Consider the following 20,034-nt stretch of genomic DNA (forward strand, 5'->3'; position numbering starts at 1 on the left):
CAGGAAAATATAATAATTTTGTGATTATTTAATTATCCTCATGTTTTTCCAAAATTGTATAACTTACTTTTAATATATATATATATATATATATATATATATATATATATATATATATATATATATAAACTTTTAATTTCACTTAAGAAATAGTCATACAATTTTGGGACAAGAAATAATAGTTCATAACTACTGCCGTAGGTTCACTGATCAAACAAACTTACTTGTTCCTGAAAAATTGCAGATAGGCCAGGATTGACAGTCAGTTAGTCACTGAAAAGAAGTCCAGTAAAGTCACGTTATATTTGTATAGTGCTTTTCACAATACATTTTGTTTCAAAGCACCTTTACTTAAAATAGGACCTTACAAATTTTTCAGTGAGCAAACCAAGGGCGACTGTGGCAAGGTAAAAAAAAACATTCTGAAAGAAATGTACTACTTCAATTTCTCTGGCACAGACAGGCCTTGTCCTTTTTTTCCTCTACTAAAAGAATAGTGAATTTGTGGTCCCAACTTCCAGTCAAGAGCATTTTTGTGTGCAGAGACTTGTCCTGTGACATACTGTCTGATGTGCGAGCACTGGCTGCCGCAAGTTTGCCATCACTCTCGTTCCATCTGTGCCTCAGTGCAAACTGGGAAATATTTCATGAGCTTTAAGTGACTGAAATAGTGTGTAAGCATTTTTATCAGCTGGCCATTTTAATTAAATAAGGTTGGGAGAGTCTGGAGTTGTTTTAAAGAGGGCCTTTTAGCGCTGTGCGTAGACATTTATAATGTGCGTGCGTCTTCATGTCCATTTAGGTCTTATCAGCATTGACCCATTACAGCTCTGTCACTGTGGTCATAAATAAAGGATCTTTAAATATGTTATCAGTGCTGACCCAGACTTGATTATGGACAGAACGGAATTTGAACACTTAGTTCTGCTCTTTCTCATTGGTGCAAAAAAATATGCATTTAAACACACACACAAACCCAGCTCTGTCCATCATGTGATCAACCTTGAGTCAGAGCAACTGTCCCATTTTCCACTAGAGACTTGTGTTAGCAGGACCCATCGATTTCCTTTTCAAAAAGAGACACCTTACGTGCTTATTCTACCACATATTAACAGAAGTACTTCTTGCTCTCTTCCCCTGACAGCAGGTTGTGACTGCATAAGGAGATGTTGCGCATTAAAAGATGAGCCATTGCTGTCTGAAGGTCTGGACAGATCCAGTTCTCACTTGCTGTTTTACACTTGCAGGTTATGTCTGTACCTTTTTTTGTATCCCACAAAGGATAGTCTAGAGGTAAAAGGGCCCACAAATGAGGTTCTTTGAGGGCCCCAGAGTCTTCCCCCCTCCGTTGGGAGCTGTCACCTCCATCTTTTTGGCACTTCAATTACCAGGAATTCATGACCCACAAGAACGAATCATGTACAGGAACAGGCGTGCTGAATCTTAGCGCGATGATAAGATGTTATCTGAGAGTGGCATTTGCACCTGCAGAGTCTCGCATTTCTTTAATTGGTGAATGACAGAAGCCCTTTGTTTTTGCAGGTTCATTAATTCAGCTCAGTAGTTTTACTCAATCGAGAGAACTGTGATGGTTGAGGATCTTCAGCAAAGTAAACTTGCTGTAGGCACATTAATTATTTAGAAGTACAGTGGCCCTTAAAAGTATCTGGATGCTTAAGCCGCACTTAAAAATGCATGAATGTCATTGCTTTATATAACAAAATGTATAATCAAGAGGCATTCATTTTAAAGAAAGATAAGACAAGAAAAACTACTGATGAAATTACATTGCTCAAAAAAAAATTAAGGGAACACTTAATCATCACTGTCATTACATCATCCAGCAAGATGGGTTTGGCAGTGGATCAATGATGGTCTGGGGAGGAATATCCTTTGGGGGTTGCACAGACTGGCGCATGATAAAGCCCGGCCTCATGTGGTCAGGGTGCATAGGAAGTTTCTGGACAATGAAGGCATTGATGACACTGACTGGCCCTCAGGTTCTTCAGACTTAAACCCAACTGAGAACCTCTGGGATGTTATGTATCCGAGCATTTGAAGCAACAAAGTAGCACCACAGACTGTCCAGGAGCTCACTGATACCCTAATCCAAGTCTGGGAGGAGATTCCCAGGACGGCATCCGATATCTCATTAGGAGCATTGTCGGGAGTGCACACAGACATATGGGGGCCATACACACTAATGACTTACATTTTGAGTTGATGTGAGGAAATTCATTCAAGTTGGACCAGGTTGTAATTTCAGTTTCTTGCAATTTTTTTTTGGGGTGATTTGGAATCCAACCTTTAGTGGGTTGATGATTTTGGTTTTCATTGTCCATTTTACACCCCATCTTTTTGTAATCATGTGTTATTTAAGTGTTCCCTTAATTTTTTTGAGCAGTTTGTTTGGGTTTGAAATGACAAGTCTATGGAAGCCTATTTCAGCTTTGTGTAAAAATAAAAAAATGTAATTGTTATATAAAGTCTAAAATAATAAATAGTTAAGGTGTTTGGCCAAACACATACGTTAATGTGATCTGGGACCACCTGGTTAAAGTAATTGCGAAAATGGCCCAGAAATGTTCGTTCTGAAAATGTCTGGCATTATTTGTTTGCAGATGCCACTGGGTTTGACATTTTGTTAACTTATATAATGAAATTCATGAATTTTACATAAGACTTAAGTTTCCAAATATAGGCCAATACAATGTTCCTGCTATGAGAAACTAATTAAGGATTATTTTTATATTCATCCCTCTCTTTCATCCAAAATATTTATATAATCATGGGAACTATCCCAAAAAACAAACAAACAAACAAAAAGCAAATATAGCCAACACTCTATAAAATTATCATTGGAAGGTTCTATAAACTGGAACAGAGCTTTTCCAACCTGCTCTTGGAGGAACACCAACACTATTGAAGCAGCTCAATTGCCATAGAAAATGTCCAAAAAACAATGAAATATAAAAGTTGGAAAATAAGCTTCAACTCTAAACATGTCTTATAAGCAGTGAGAAGAAACCTTTCAGTCATGCAAATCTGTTACCATGGTGACAGAGGGCCTGCTGGGCTGTTCAATACATGCAACATGTGTTTGACACACTGCCACGAGCACAATAAATGAATTTTACATGCAGAGATGCTTAAGTAGTGGCAATGAGTAATTTATGTGAATGTATTTATTTGTGTACACATGTATATTGGTGCATAAGCAAGCACCAATAAGCCAGTGGCCATGGAATTTTTTTTAATAATAAAAACAATATTAAATGTGTATTAATAGCACTACAGGCATTATCCTGAATAATAATAATAATTGTTGTTATTATTATTAATCTTATTAATTTTATTATTATTATTTATATTATTAAAGTATAAAGTATTTATATGCAATTTTAATAATAACACATAGTGAAGTATTTTCCCCCTAAGAAATAATAAGAAAACAATTTTAAACTACCTTAGTCTCTTTAGTAATTTTTATTCATTTTTTATGCATTTTTACTTTATGCCCCACAAAACATCTCAAAATTTATTTGAATAAAAAATAAATAAAACATGATAAAACAGTGTCATAATAGAATTAAATTCATTATCATAATCGTTAAAATATATAACAATGATAACTGACCTGTTGTAATTTGATTTCAGTTACTACAAATGTATTTGTGCACAATCGAGTTTGTGGGTCCGAATGTATTGCTGCAAACAGAAGTGTGTGTGTGTGTGTGTGTGTGTGTGTGTGTTGCAGCAGAATGTCCACCAGAGTGGCTTTGACGTGTTCATCCATCAGCACAGCGAGCTGAGGTCTCCGTCAGAGAGGTAGGGATACAGTGGGCCGCAGGGAGGGGAGGTGTCACTCTTAAACAGGATATATGGCCTCTCACTGAGACACAAATTACAGAGTAAATACATTATGGTGCTGCAGGACTTCCCCACTGCAACATCTCTTTACAAGCTGCGGCCCAGCGAATGCACGCAGTCCCGCATTAAGCAGCTCCACACTGCATACGCGATCACATTACAGAACGGCCTGCCAACACCCCATACAGTCACATTACACAGCGTTATAGATTGCACTTTCATGCAATCACTGCCAGTATAAAATGAACTTACTGGATCTAAATGTTGATTGACCCACCAAACAGTGAACAAATTTAAGCATCAGATTCAGATCTCACAGCACACTGGATTCAAGATGGTCTCCAGCTAGAATACAGGTGCATCTAAATGAATTATAACGTCGTGGAAAAGTTCATTTATTTCAGTAATTCAACTCAAATTGTGAAACTTGTGAATTAAAAAAAATCAGTGCACACAGAATTAATTAGTTTAAGTCTTTGGTTCTTTTAATTGTGATGATTTTGGCTCACATTTAACAAAAACCCACCAATTCAATCTCAACAAATTAGAATACTTCATTCTACATTAAATTCTAATTTATTGAGATTCACCTGTATATTCCAATGATGGCATTTCAAGGATACAGTATGATCCATTATAAGACACCCGGCCTGTGCACTTTGAGAGAAAATTGCTCTGCCTGCTGTCTTTTACTCCTTTTTCTACCATAAATATAGCTTAATTGACAGTATTTGTGGTAAAATGCTGATTAATTATTTAAAATACTTAAAAAAAGGCAAACTTACAGTAGAAGTGAATAAAGACAGTCCACAAATTTTAAAATACTCTGTTTCAAAAGTCATGACAATGAATGACAAAATGACAATGCAATAACATAAATCCTGAAAACTTAAAAAGGCTATAAAAGTGAAGTTAGACCGCTTTTGAGTTCAAATAATACACACATTTTTAACAGAGAATTTATTGTTTTTATAAAATTCACATTTTTGCTTGTAAATCCTTCAAAAATTTACTTCCATTGTAAGAGTCTCACTGTAACTTTGATTAAATGGGTACTGCAGTACAAATTTAAAATATTGGAGAAAGTAGTTTCTTCCAACTCCTCTCCTCTAAGACTTGATGCTTATGCGGGTTGCCAGATTGAGGACATGCAACGGGACTGAGCGCATTCGACATTGATAAGCATTGCAGTGTAAGTTGATGAGTTGGTTTATTTGTTTTAATAAGGCACTGGTCATAGAGATTTGTAGATGGATACAGAGGCTTTTTAGGTAGTTTAAATCTGCGATCTCTGATGCAGTTTGTTTGCTGGCTTCCGTGACTGCAATGAACTGTGTTTTCCACCAACTGGCAACCAGGGTTGTCAAAATACCATTGGGTAAACTTGCAGTGGGCGGAATTACATAGACTAAAACTCAGATTTTTTTTTTTTTTTTGGAGAAACAATTATGTAATCTTAGCATATTTCCTAAATGTCTGCAATCATAATATGGTATATTATTTATCTTTAGTACAGTCAAAAAATTACATACAGCACTTTTAAACAACAACAAAAACTGAGTCAGTCTGCTGGACCCCAACTTAAATGAGAGGCGGTCAGTGCATCCATACATCAAAAGCCCACAATTGCTTCATGATTTCACCATCTAATAAAGACTGGTGTCTAACATGAGGCTCAGGATTTCACAACTGCCTTAAAAGCAAAAAAGAAAAAGTTCTTTCTACCATTTTTGCTGATTGTTAAAACAGAGCATCTTCTTCAACAATCAGTATACAATTCCCTTTAAATTGAACTTTGAACTGCGTCCTCTAGGGGTCACTATGGGGAATGCCTCATCGTGACCCATGTCTGAAGCATACATTGAAAAACACCAACAACACGTTGGGTGGTGACAGCCCATGACGTGCCTACCGGTGCCACTATAGTATAAATAGACGCCAGGAGAACACGTCATCCTCAGTCTTTATTGACTGTTTTGTTTGAAGCGTACAGCATTTAGGAGTACATGTTTCTCACCAGAGGCTTTGCTCTGATACCTGCAGTTCACACAGCTCACATGCTATGGGTGTGTGTGTGTAGTGAAGAGAAAGTGCATTCAGCTCTTGAGGGAGCTGAATGAGCTCTGCTGCGCTCATTGTGATGCATTTGCGGGACTACTGAGGGGGATGTGAGTATTTCACCATTTACCTGAGTAGACAGTTTTTGTAGTTTGTAGACAGCATTTGTATGAGTGCGTTGCCTCTCGTGGGAAAAGCGATGCATTTGCAGCACCAGTTTCGCTTGTGCTTGACTTCTGTGGTAATCTAGCAGTTGGGCAGAGCGTGTTTAGCTCCCGTGGGAGCTGAATGCATGCTGCTCATTGCGTCGTGGTGAGAACATGGAAAGGATCTGACAGGAAATTTCTCCCTATCAGTAATTTCCTTTTATTCATATAGGAAATATATAGTGTGGGTCTGTCTGTAGTTTTTTTTGACATATGGTTTATATCATGTCCTTCTCAGATAACCACATTAGGCTGCACTCTAGCTTAAAAAAATTAAAATAAAATAAATAAAAAATCCATTCTCATCTCGCATCCACAGATTCCAGCATGCTAGTTATGCCAGCATCAAGGGAATGCGTAAGATTGACTATGAGAAGATGCCACCTGTTGAAGAGAAGCTACCCTGCTATCTTTTCATGGGGGAGGCATTTTCTTTTAAGATGTAAGCCTTTTAGGATACATCTCGCCTTTCAAACGTTTGGATACCTCTGTCGAGACAGTGGTTGAGAAGTTCAGGGAGGCCAAGGCATGTTCAGTGGCCTCCAAATCCTTCGTTCCACGGAGGTCCAGGTCTGAGCCCAAACAAACCAAGGGGTCCTGGCCCGTATCGATGTGTATAGTTCTTCTGTAAGATTTCTTTGAAGTGTTTTTCTGGAACCTGTGGGTTTCTGTCCTTTCTAAGGTAGGTCCTCTGTGAGCACCCCTCTTGGCTGGATTCAGAAACTGGTTGCTCGATTTGCAGTGTTACTTCACTCATCGATATTGTGTCCAGCCAGTATGACAGCACTGGTTCCGGCTTCATGGTTCCTGGATCATGTGGCCAGGTCATAGTCTTCTGCGGGAGCCATCTTGATCATAATCAGGCCCCCGGCACGGCACTGCAAAATTTCCTGGATGTCCAGTTAGGTTGACCTGAGGGGCTTCATAGTCACCAGGATATACCCTTTTGCTGAAGCATCGAACGGGAAGTATAGGTGGAATTTGTGAGAACCTTCATGTGTAATGCTGTCTCAGGCAATGTTCCCCTTACCTTAGAGGGTTGTATTTGAGCTTGCCTCTCCCGTTCAGTTCAGTACCTCTGGGTATCTGTGAACAGATCCTTGGGAAGCTTTAAGTAAACACGCTAAGCTCTGTGTACTTTCTGAAATCCACATGGCGGTCAGTGTGCACGTTGAACACTTACGCACTTTCTAAAGTCCACATAAGTGGTAAGTGTGCACGCAAGACTCTGCACACTTTCTGAAATCCTGTATGGTAAGGGTTACCCGTATTAGCTTTGTTCCCTTGTTTAGACCCCGGTACCTGCTTTCTTTCGGGTGCTTGAGTTCTCTCCCCTTCTGAGGAGTTTAATTCCTCAGTTTGTGGGCTGTTCTCATGATAGTTTAGCAGTGCTCCCCTTTACCAAAAAGTGTTTCTTATGAGTGTGCTACTCCTTTCTGAATTCGGAGTCCTCCTGTCATGTGAGAGTTGAGTTCTCTGTTTTTTCAAAGCACCTGGAACCAGCAGCATCAGGTGAACTAGGCCATTCCTCTGCCTTTGGCTAGATTGCAGTACGCTTCATGCTGTAGGTTGAGCCCCCCTCTCGTTGAGAGCTGGGTCTATGCTCCCTCAGCTAGGTAACCTACTACTAGCCGTTCTACTGAGAACTGGGTGTGTTGCTCCCTTAGCTAAGCAAGATACTGTTTAACTGGCTGGACAATACTGTTCCAGCATTGGAACATGTGGTAGGTCAAGCTCCCTTGTCATTTGAGAGCTGGGTGTTTGCTCCTCCCCTTAGCTAGAAATTTACTGCTAGCCACTCCAGCATTATATCATATATTAAGTTGATGACTCTCAAACATATTGGTTTTGGGATGTACCATTCTATCTATGAGCTGCTCTTTCATTGTGCCATGAGAGCCTTTAGAACAATATCCTAAAATCCATGTTATGATAAGTGTGCACATGAAGTCTTTGCACACTTTCTAAAATCCACACTGTGGTAAGTTCGCAAGCAAGGACTGTGCGTTTTTTCTAATATCCTCTATGGTGATGGCTTCACGCGGTTGCTTCGAGCCCTTTCTTAAACTTATGTCTAATGTCCCAGGAGTTGGTACTTAGTGCTCACCATGGTTCTGGCCTGCACTCCCCTCAGCATGGTGGCGTGGGTATACCATTCCCCATAGCGACCCATAGAGGACGCAGTTTGAAATTCCCTAGATTACTTGTAACCATGGTTTCCTGAGTAGGGAATGAGACACTGCATCCTCTAGCTTCCTGCCATGCTTCGGTCGCAGGCTTCAGATGAAGAAGTGGATGACGTGTTCTCCTTCTATTTATACTATAGTCGCACCGGTAGTGATATCATGTTCTGTCACCGGCCAGCGTATTGTTGGTGTTTTTCAATGTATGCTTCAGACACAGGTCACGATGAGGCATTCCCCATAGCGACCCCTAGAGGACGCAGTTTCTCATTCCCTACTCAGGGAACCATGGTTACATAAATAACCTGAGACATTCATCTATAAATTATGATTTTTTAACATAGGGAGCAGTTTGACATGAATTATTCCCCGTTTGTTTAAAGCACAGCTATAATTTTCATAACTACACCCACTGATAATAAAGTGCCACGAGTGGCTGTCTGTCACCTTGCCGGCATTCTGTGACAGATGACATCCTGCTTGGTTTATTCCCAGCTATTTGCTCTCGTCTCATGCCCCCAGCGAATCACAGCAGTGCCCCACAAAAGCACAAACATGCTCAATGTGAAATTAAGCTTTTTTTGCTGGTGTTGTCAGATAATGCGGCAAGGATGATGGTGACTTGTTTTATGACCTCATTTCTCGTTTTCAAACCTGCAGCTTCACTTGGTATTTTCCTTCCTTCCTTTTGTGACTTCGCCTATAAGAACAGACAGGCAGGGTGTGCAAAACATGGACAAATGGCCTCTTGCTTTCATGTTTTTAGCTAGGGGAGAGAAACAAAGATGACCAATGAGAAAGAGGGGAATAGGTCAAATGAAATCTTCAATTTGAGAAGCAAAGGTATTAATTTAAACTAGCACAAATGATCATCATATATTATTTTCAATTATTGCTGTCAGGCTACTGTTTGTGTGCAGGTTTCTTTGATGCAAAGAACAAACTCCAGGGTGAGTGGACAATTAGATCCACATAGGCTGATCTGTGCAGAGTTTTCCTCCAATTATCTCGGGTGTAAACCACAGGGATGGGGTGGGATGAACCTAGCCCTTAGCAAATAATCATGTACAAATGAGTGGAAGCAGAGGAGGGTGCAGAAATGGGAGAAGAGTCTACAGTGGCTCCGTGTGAGGCCTGTGAAAGCTGTGTGTATAGGAAGGAAAATAATTCTTCCATCTGAATGGTTCCTCCAAGACAGTTTCACATTAAATAGAGAGCAAATGGAGACGTTTGCTGACATCTCTCTGATATATTTTCAGAGAGAGGGAGAGAGAGAAAAAAATAATCCTCAAAAACATCAAAAACTGTGTTCAGATTTGCCAAGATACAAAATTCACAGATTTACATATGAACTCAAAGATCTCTTTTTAAAAATGTATTTAGCATAGTTATTGAAACACAATCGACAATAAATAAATAAATATATATATATATATATATATATATATATATATATATATATATATATATATATATATATATATATATATATATATATATATATATATATATTTATATATAATGTGTGTGTATATAAACTGCTGTTCAAAAGATTGGGATCAATAAGAGTTTTAATGTGCTTTAAAGAAGACCCTTCTGTTCATAACGGCTGCATTTATTTGACCAAGAAAAAAACGGTGATATTGTAAAATATTATTACCATTTAAAATAATGGTTTTCTATTTTAATATACTTTAAAATATAATTCATATTTGTGATGCGAAGTTGAATTTTCATCAGCCATTATTACAATCTTCATTGTCAAATAATCCATATCATATCGTACTGATATTACAGATATTACAGGTAAAAGAAAAATTGACACTATGGTTGGAAAATGGTTTTACTGATTCAAAAATGAATCCCTCGATGGAGTCGGTTCTTTGATGAATCGGTCAAATGTAATTTGTTAAAATATGCCTAACATAGCCTTTTCCTTCAGTGCTGACTGATAGGATGTACTGTACTTTTTTCAATGAACTGTAGGTAAATAATTAAACTAAAACTCTTTTGTTCCCTATCTGTCGGTCACTACGAGTTATGTCGAACGACATATGGGGTCTCACTTGGGAGGCACATCATCTCTGAGTTTAAGAGAAAATAGTGCATTTAACATACCTGAGCCACTCCCCGTGCCTAGGGTATAAAGGGCGACAGGTGCATATACCCCTTAGATTTTTGCTTCGGAGCCGAGTGGTTGTATGAAAGCTGTTATACTCCACAAAGCCATTCATCTGCTGTGTGTCGGGAAACTGTTTGGCGGTACGGCGGACAGCGGTGTCCCTTTCAGCAATTCCCCTGGGCGCTTCAACTAAGAGAGCAGATTTCCTGAAAGAGCAAATCACGGACGATTCGCGTCTTTTTAAAGACGCCGTTTCGTCTGCGTCCTTCTGGATGCGTTTCCTGTTCTCTGACAACTGCCTCGAGCGTTGTCTTCCGTGTCTGGGCATTCAGCACGCTGAAGGCGCATTCTTGGATGGTTCATGCACGCACTGCATGTGTGACCATGGTAACGCTATGATCGTGTCCTCCTCTCTTAAAGGGAAAGGAGCAGACCCCTCTGTCACTACCCATTCCGGTTTCTCTGCCACGAGCAGAGGACTGCCGGCTAGTGTTCTGGGAGATTTGAAGGTGACAGTGAGAGCTTCTCCGCCGGGCCACACCCCACGGACCTCTTACCCCTTCCGCAGTGTTTGTCCTCTGCGGCTGCTGGGTGATTTTGCTGGGCTGTCTCATGGCAGTCCCAACGTGTCATTTAGTTTGTCGCCGGGGATCAGATGTTGATTGCAGCATCGGAGTGTTGTCGCCACTGCCGAATTGGACCCAGAGTTGACAACCGTGCTTGCCCGGGCAGCTGTGAGCATCAGGATGGAGGTGAATGCACCGCCCAGCCCTGAGTGCTCATGGCTGTTCGACTGGTTCTCGGTGTAGAGCGGGGCTCACAACCGGGGGAAATTGTCTCACTGTCCTCCCGTGTCTTCACAAAGGTCGCGGAGGGCGCCCTTGCCCCTCTCTGGGAAGTGGGCATCAGGATCCTCAACTATCTCGATGACTGGCTCAATATGGCCCGGTCCCAAGAGCAGTTGTGCGATCACAGGGACTTGGTGCTCTGGCACCTCAGTCAGTTGGGGCTTCAGGTCAACAGAGAGAAGAGCAAGCTCTCCCCTGTGCAGAGAATCTCTCATCTCGGTATGGAGTTAGACTCGGTGAGTATGATGGCACAGCTCACCAGTGAGCGTGCCCAGTCAGTGCTGAACTGCCTGAGTTCCATATGAGACCACTTCAGCACTGGTTGGACCTTGGCATCTACGAGCCGGTGTGCCCTTAGAACAAGTGTCCCGGCATGTTGTTGTCACAACAGATGCCTCCAACACGGGCTGGAGCACAACATGCAATGGGCAGGCAGCTTCAGGGTCCTGGATAGGACATCGACTGCTTTGGCACATGGCAGTGCATCTAGCCTTACGGCGGTTTCGGCTGCTGTTGCTAGACAGGCATGTGTTGGTCCGCATGGACAACACTTCGGCTGTTTCGTATATCAACCGACTGGGCGGTCTACGATCACATCGCATGTCCCAACTCGCCCGCCATCTCCTCCTCTGGAGTCAGATGCGGCTCAAGTCGCTGCGCGCTATCCACATCCTGGTGGAGCTCAATCGTGCAGCTAACTTGCTCACATGACAGCTCACCTTTCCCGGGGAATGGAGATTCCATCCCCAGACGGTCCAGCTGATCTGGAGTCGATTCTGGGAAGCCCAGGTAGACCTGTTCGCTTCCCACGAGTCCTCCCACTGCCAGCTGTACTATTCCCTGTCCCAGGCCCCCCTGGGCATGGATGCACTGGCACACAGCTGGCCTCGGGCTCTACACAAGTATGCATTTCCCCCAATGAGCCTGCTCGCACAGATGCTGTGCAAGGTCAGGGAGGACGAGGAACAGGTCCTGTTGGTTGCGCCTTACTGGCCCACCCGGACCTGGTTTTTGGAACTCATGCTCCTCGTGACAGCCCCTCCCTGGCGCATCCCCCTGAGGAGGGACCTCCTCTCTCAGGGGCTTGGCACCATTTGGCACCCGCGTCCAGATCTTTGGAACCTCCACATGTGGCTTTTGGACGGGATGCGGCAGACCTAAATGATCTGCCACCAGCGGTGGTAGACACTATCACTCAGGCTAGAGCCCCCTCTACGAGGCAGGCCTATGCTCTGAAGATGAGTCTGGTCACAAATTGGTGTTCTTTTCACCGAGAAGACTCCCGGAGATGCCCGGTCAGAGTCGTGCTTTCTTTCCTGCAAGAAAGGTTGGAGCGTGGGCTGTCACCCTCCACCCTGAAAGTGTATGTGGCTGCCATTGCAGCCCATCATGATGCAGTGGACGGCCGGTCCCTGGGGAGGCATGACCTGTTTGTTAGGATCCTGAGGGGTGCCGGAAGGTTACATCCTCCTAGGACACCCCTGATTCCCTCCAGGGACCTCTCTATTGTCCTGGCAGGACTTCAGAGGGGTCCCTTTGAGCCGCTGGATTCAGTCGAGCTTAAGTTCCTGTCTCTCAAGACAGCGCTCCTGGTCGCGCTCACTTCCATCAGAGGGTCGGGGACCTCCAAGCATTTTCGGTAAGTGAAGAGTGCCTTGTGTTCGGGCCGGCCTACTCTCACGTTGTCCTGAGACCCCGGCCTTGATACATGCCCAAGGTTCCCACCACTCCCTTCTGAGACCAGGTGGTGAACTTGCAAGCGCTGCCCCTGGAGGAGGCAGATCCAGCCTTGGCGTTGCTGTGTCCCGTAAGAGCACTTCGCATATACGTGGACCGCACCCAGAGCTTCAGAAGCTCTGAGCAGCTCCTGGTCTGCTTTGGAGGTCAGCAGAAGGGGAAGGCTGTCTCCAAGAAGAGGTTGGCCCATTGGATAGTGGATGCCATCGCCTTGGCATACTGTTCCCAAGGCGAGCCGTGCCCCCTGGGGGTGAGGACCCACTCCACACGGAGTGTGGCCTCCTCCTATGCGTTGGCGCACGGTGTCTCTCTGGCAGACATTTGTCGAGCTGCAGGCTGGGTGACACCTAACACCTTTGCGAGGTTCTACAACCTTCGTCTAGAGCCAGTTTCTTCCCGTGTGTTGGGTAACAGGTAATTGGCGGGAAGGGCTGGCTGGGTGTCACGCTTGCTGCGCCATTCCCCCTAACATGTGGATGCGAGCGCCTTTCTTCTCCCAGTAGAGTTCCCCAGTTGGCGTACCCTGGTCGAGCATCCTCCAGCACCCTCGGTGGTCAGACTTGGTGGAGCAGTCTGTCGCCAGGCCCAGTACTGGTGTTAGCATGCTCGGAGCTCCGGTCAGCCCCTGTACTGGGCTATGTGTCCACATGGCTTGATTCCCTACAGGTAATCCCATATGTGTTTTCTTCCACGGTAAGGTTTCCCTCTTGGCAAACCCGTGTCTTCCCTTGACAGACCCGTTCTGTCAGTCTCTTCCCTACTCTAAGGTAGGACCTGCCTCAGAGACCCTTTCCATATGAAGTACTGCCCCCTGGGTCGGTCCATATCAGTATCTCCACATGTCACCTCCCTACAGGTAGGACGTGGTCTCCATAGCGGCCTGTTCCTAGGCTCGCTTCCCCATTGTCTTACCATGCTGAAAGAACAAATAGGGAAGATTTGAAGCAATTTTTCACAGAAGGTTGAAATCCCTTCCACTAACTTTGTGTGGGCAGAATAGCAGCGTGGCCTTCTCCAGCAGCGATGTAATCACCCTTTGACCCCTTGGTACCAAGGTCAGTGAATTTGCGCTGGGGCTTTGGGAAGGTTACGACCTTAAGCGTAGCTTTTGGGGCACGCCACGGCTTGCCGACAATTGCAGCGCCACAGGATTGTGACGGTGTTCGGGTTGTGGGCGTTTTCCAAAGGACCCCATATGTCGTTCGACATAACTCGTAGTGACTGACAGATAGGCAACGTCTCGGTTACTTACGTAACCCTCGTTCCCTGATGGAGGGAACGGAGACGTTATGTCCCCATGCCACAACCTAGAACTGTTCGCTGTTGCCGGGACACATTCTCGGCTCCTCAGCGTAAAACCTAATGAGTGGATGCACCTGTCGCCCTTTATACCGTTGGCATGGGGAGTGGCTCAGGTATGTTAAATCCACTAGCCAATTTTCATTGGCGTTTTCTCTTAAACTGATGAATGAGAGATGATTGGCCTCCCAAGTGAGACCCCATATGTCATTCGACATAACGTCTCCGTTCCCTCCATCAGGGAACGAGGGTTACATATGTAACCGAGAAGTTCTCTGTGTTATAAAGCAGTGTCTGTGTTATTTTCAATTTTGGGTCTCAGATTGGAAATAACTGTTAAGAATTGTGCTGCTTTCATGCCATGTCAAATAGAAAAGCTCATTGAATTCAATTTAAAATTCATTGGTTGGCATATTCACATATTTCTGACATGATGAACCACTGTATTCCATGTTAGAAAGCATGAAACCACTTCAAAGGTTTCAGTGCAAATTTATTCAGACAAAATTACGAACCGATTTTCTAAACAACTGACCGATTCATCATTGGTTCTCAACCTTGCTTAGGCCAGTGCACCCCTATCAAATAAAACATAGTCTAATTGTCTTCACTAAATATTAAAATTGATTATTAATTTGTGTTTATAATGAGGACTGTTAATATAAAATTCAAATGTATGGGGTCATTTAGTGTATTAAGAAATTACTTTAATAATAAAAAAAACTAAAAAATTTATAAATAAAAAACAGTGAAGTACTTTTAAAATAAGAATAATAACATAAATTTACAGAGTTTTTAAGCATGTTGGTGATGTGCATTGCTACAGCTTTGGTGATGATCTGTTATACCTTGTTGTCCAGGTTTAAAGAGATTTGATAAAAAATATTTTTAGAATATATCTACAGGGGCATATTTTCAATTAGCTTTCAATGAAAAATAATAATATTTATCCCTTAGTTTTAGAAAATACTCTATTTTTTTCTTTCTTTCTTTTTTTTTGAGAGTATATTGAATTTCCTTTGTTTCTGGCATAGCAGATATGGTCATTTTGGTGGGTAAATAGCAATGCGAATGGAAGAAATGTAAACCCTCCTTTACTATATTTCATGATTTTGTAAGAATATTTCAAAGTTTGCTTATAAATATACTTCACAGAAAACTAAACAGAAAAATGGGAAACATATGGTACTTATTTTCAAAACAGTTCCTGTTTCAGTGCTGTCCTGATTTATATCTTTGTAATAGACCATTAAAATGCAAATCTTGCATTTTTAGTGTGGTGTGCCAGCTATAATAATAAAAAGAAATGTTTCTTGAGCAACAATCAGCATGATTTTTGAAAGATCATGTGACACTGAAAGCTGGAGTAATGGAGTTTAATCATGACAGGAAAACACATAATATATTCAAATAGAAAGCAGTTCTTACAAATGGTAGATTTACTGTTTTTACTGTATTTTTTCATCAAATAAATGCAACCTTAATGAGCGGAAGAGATTTGTTTCAAAACCATTAATATATCTTAATATATAATCTTACAGTACCCTTTTTTTGAATGATAGAGTATTTGCTATGTTTTATTTATAATGTATATTTTAAAAGCATATTTCAACCAAAATATTACAGTCCTCATTAGCCCATATATCATTTAAAAAATATGCCATTAAATACACCTGACATATTTGATTTGACTGGACTTGAAACTACATTATAATTAGTTTCCCAAGGAGCAAAAAAAAAAAAAAAAAAAAAAAATCTAAATCAAAGTAGGCTATAATTAAGAATGATGAATAAACTGCCCCCCAACAGGTTAAACATTTAGATAAGAGTGCTCCATTATATCTTAGTTTTCAAAACTACACTTTGTAAAATAATTATGGACATATATTAAAATGATCTGGACATTGGATGATTGAAGCTCTGTATTTGCAGTATGGAGAGTAGGCTAATAGACTCCGTTCATAATTCATTTTTAGGTTTGAATTTTATGGGTGAAAATAGATGAAGCATGTTATCTCACAGAAAGCTTTTCATTTATGCAGGCCTATAAAATGATGAATTCATTTCATCCCCAAACCTGAAGCTTAAGTGGGTTTTTTCCCCTCAAAATCACCTCTTTATAAAGCCGCTGGGGGAGGGTTAGCTCTGGACCATTTTCTCTCTTTGCTGCAAGGTAAGTGAGTGTTCATTCATGATATGAATCTCATTTAAAGCAGCCAGGAACATTGCGTGCATGAGTGGCCCTATCACACGACCGACGCAAGGAATGCAACGATTTGTCACCTGCTTCCCGCGCATCCACAAAGAAAACACTCCGTAGGCGCCACAGAACTGCCTAAACCACAACAGGCCATTAAAGTTACCTCACCATGAAGAAAACCTTGTGGGGGTGAGGAAGCTGAGAGAGACTTCTGGCTTACATAACTGAAGCTTTTCAGTAATATAGCCTTATTCAGGGTAGACACCATATTAATCCAGGTTTACTGTCTCAGGGTACTGTGTCATATCTGGTCACTGACTGCATCAATTGAATGATCAAGATTTTTTTTCTGCTTGCTTGCTCGGGCAAGTAGCTCAGATTTCTACTTGCAAATATTTCCACCGGCACAAAGACATAATAATAATAATAATAATTATTATTATTATTATTAAATGAATAAAACAAATTACATACACTACAGGCTAAATGCTTTTTAATCAGACATTAAGTGTTCTTTACAAATAAAACCTGCAATAATAACTGGAAATAATTCAGTTATTACAGTTATTCACTGGCCAGCAGGTCATCCTTACTGTTAAGCCCCAGACACCTGAATATTAAATTTTCCACTGTCTCAGTTCTGAATGCCTAGCGAACAATGTAAGTGAAAACTGAATTATCTTACTCATCTCTATCTACTTAAAATTGCTTGGACAACCTACTCTTTGCAAGTTGCCATGAAGTATAGAGTCTGTAACCTTTTTAACAGCAAGAGCAGTTGCTTTTGGTTTTGTAGTCAATTCTTCTAAGAGGCTTGGTGAAATCATTTGTGGTCACACAAATTTAGGGCAATAATGTCACCTGAATAGGAATATTCATAATTCTGCATTGCTGAACTCAGTTCATGCATACAGTCACTTATTGTATATTCAAATTATACAAACTTGAACTTGGCTTGGACATTAAGCCTGTGTACAATTCAACCTTCATCCCAGTTCCTTTTCACAGCAAGTCCAACCCAGATTGACACAACAGTACAACCCACTGAGCAGACTGTACATCTATCGCTCACATTATCGTTTTCATTTTTGAAAATGAAATATGGTGTCTCTCTTGAATAAAGTCCATTGCTACTCATGTATTATCTTGTTCTCTATCACAACCTCTGCTTTTTTTCTTACAAAATTATACCAACGCAAACAACAGATCTGGAATAATTGACTTTGCATGTAGCTGCTTTATTCATTAAAATTTTCTGACTATGTCTTAGAAACCTGACCGTGCTCGTCAGCTCTACTTCAGACACATTCACAGTGATGAGAAAGAGAGAGAGTAAAACTCCGCTGGTGTCTTCCATCTCACAAGAACAAAAAGGAAATACAAGTTTAGTCAAGTGTGAAGGGAGTACTCATTATAAAAGTGAAACATGTCAGTTTTGGTGTAAGAAATAAATTTAAAATGCATTTGACTTCCTGTTTCTCTCCTACAATAGAGCACTTTTACATTACATGATTAGTGTTGCTCAGAAAAAAGGCTAATTTTCACACTTTAAAACTCTTTATGAAGTCAACACGTCCTCTGGAGAATATTCTCCATTCAATCATGAAATCTTTGAGAGTTCAGCTGAAAGGTTATCAAGTCTCACTTTTCCCCATTTTCCTCCTCAGAACAAAAGACTTTCTGTCTCCTGGTAACAAAAGAACAAATTTATGGAGAGTGGAAGAAAAGAAATGTGACAGCATGTGGCACCCAAAACATATGCTTCATTTTATTTTTTTACTGAGACTATTCAAAGTCCCTCAAACGTTTCTTCAAAAACACATCATGCGCTGAATAATGGCTTTGAGACTCACCATTATCTTGAATTCAATGTGTTGTTGTTTTGAGGCACAATCTGCACTATCATAATTGGAAAGCCATGCCTGGTGTGTATACTTCTTGTCTGAAAACACAGTAAGTCAGGTCTGTAAGTTAGTGAACTGGGAGAGATACTTCTCCTGGGAGATACAGGACCGACTCTGAGGACAGTGGAAGAAAACTAGCTGAGAAAAGTGTTTCTACACTCTGGGTTCGAGATGGAACCTCCAATTCCACATGGCTTTAGAAGATCCAGTCTGGGGAAGCAACAAAGTGGATGGGCTAAAATTGGCTGGATGCCGAGGGAGAGAGGTGTATTGTTAGGGCTATGGCGAAGCTCCACTGTCTGAGGAGGGAGACAATGATCTTCAATTACCAACAGCTCTCAGTCCAATTTACTGCGGACATTAGAAGGGGAACAATGAAAGAATTGTCTTCAGAGGAGAGCTTTGGGTTGTAGAGGCTGAAACTTTCTGGAACGATCTGTGAACAGAGAAAAAGGTGAGTTTTTTAATGTGCAGCTAAGTGGATTGACATATAGAAAAGTGAATGGGAGCCTTTTAATTAGATGACGGACGCAAAGAAAGGGTGGTTTTAATTAGAAGGGAATCGATTCCGAAAGGAAGAAAGTTTTATTCAGAAGGGAAAGGGCTAGGAAAAAATGTGAGCTTTAATGAGACTACAAGATCAGAGCTTTAGTGAGAAGGAGGACTGCGATTTAAAAAAATATATATATAATTTCTCTTTTCCAAAATAGATGGTAAGCAACACTGGGAAGTGCCTGTCATTAATGGCTGCGTCTGTCATTAAAGTCATAATGAATTTTATTTCTCTTTCACTATAGGCCAAGACACACATGCCTAATGTGGATTAGAGAACCCCCCCCCCCCCCCCTCCCAAAAAAAAAACCTTCCGCCGTTCACAAACGAAACATTTCAAGGCTACATTGGTGGAGTAAATCAAAAAGCGCTTTGCATTACCCACCGAGACGCACTCATTTTTCTCCCTAATCATGTGCATCCAACCTCAGCAGTCGGCAAACAGGTGAGACTGTTCCTCAACGCCTAAGATATAACCGCAGATTTAGTCTGACAGCATGGCAATTATAGGCTACTTTGATACAGAAGGATTGAAATAGCAGAAAATGAGCGTGTGGAGTTGATCAGAGGATCTGACGGCTGAGATCTGCTGATGCCACCCAGGTGTGTGCTTAATCAGGAGTGCTTCTCCTTTAGGTTTCGTGTTGGACAGAAGGATCAGGTCTGCCGGGAGACCACCTGTCAGTATTCATCTTCTAAATGAGAGCCCCCTCCCCACTCCATCATGTAGCCTGTCTCCTCTTCTCTGGGAACTGCCAGTTCTGCTCTCCCTAGAAGCTACAAAACTTTTCTACAAAACGCCATGTTTTCCAACTGTACCCTGACTGTCTTTACAAAGCCATCAAGCAAGTGCAGGAGAGCCTCCTCTGCACCCTTAGAGGAAGAGGAAACACTATAGCTCACCGTGCCTGTAGGGTTCATTCAGGTGCATAACAACATCCGACAAACCTCTCAAATAAATGCAAACAATGTAGCTGCACAAAATGGCGTCAAAATAATCCGGCCCTACTCACACAAGATAAATATGTAAAAGCAGCTCTGATTAGGCTCTCGAC

The sequence above is a fragment of the Carassius carassius genome, chromosome 49 (genome assembly GCF_963082965.1).
Source record: "Carassius carassius chromosome 49, fCarCar2.1, whole genome shotgun sequence".
NCBI classification, from domain to species: Eukaryota; Metazoa; Chordata; class Actinopteri; order Cypriniformes; family Cyprinidae; genus Carassius; species Carassius carassius.